We start from the raw sequence: 369 nt of genomic DNA, 5'->3' as shown, positions 1-369 counted from the left end.
CCCACTGCCACCGGCACCAGCTCAGTGGAAACCAGATCCCCTGAAAAACCCCGGGGGAGGTTTTCTCACACTCTCCGCTTTGCTGTGGGTTATGAAGAGGACAGACGCCTGCCCCAGCAGCGGCTGATAAAACACACGAAGAAAGGGTGGGATGAGGCTGAAGCCCCGCTGTGGGGAGTGCAGCAAGCAGGGGGTGGCACAGCCTGGACTGCTGCACCCACCAGCCCAACGGGAGGCCAAGGGGCAGGACAGGAGAGCGCCCGGAATGGTGGGCTAGAACGTGGGATAACACCATTAGCAGCAAGTAGAGAAGTTCCCCGGCCACCCAGCACAGCCTCCTCCTGGGTCTGACCCGCGCTGCATCAACCC

The sequence above is a fragment of the Buceros rhinoceros genome, unplaced genomic scaffold, assembly GCF_000710305.1.
Source record: "Buceros rhinoceros silvestris isolate BGI_N320 unplaced genomic scaffold, ASM71030v1 scaffold27050, whole genome shotgun sequence".
NCBI lineage: Eukaryota > Metazoa > Chordata > Aves > Bucerotiformes > Bucerotidae > Buceros > Buceros rhinoceros.
The sequence above is the reverse complement of the archived record's forward strand: the minus strand, read 5'-3'. Positions refer to the sequence as shown.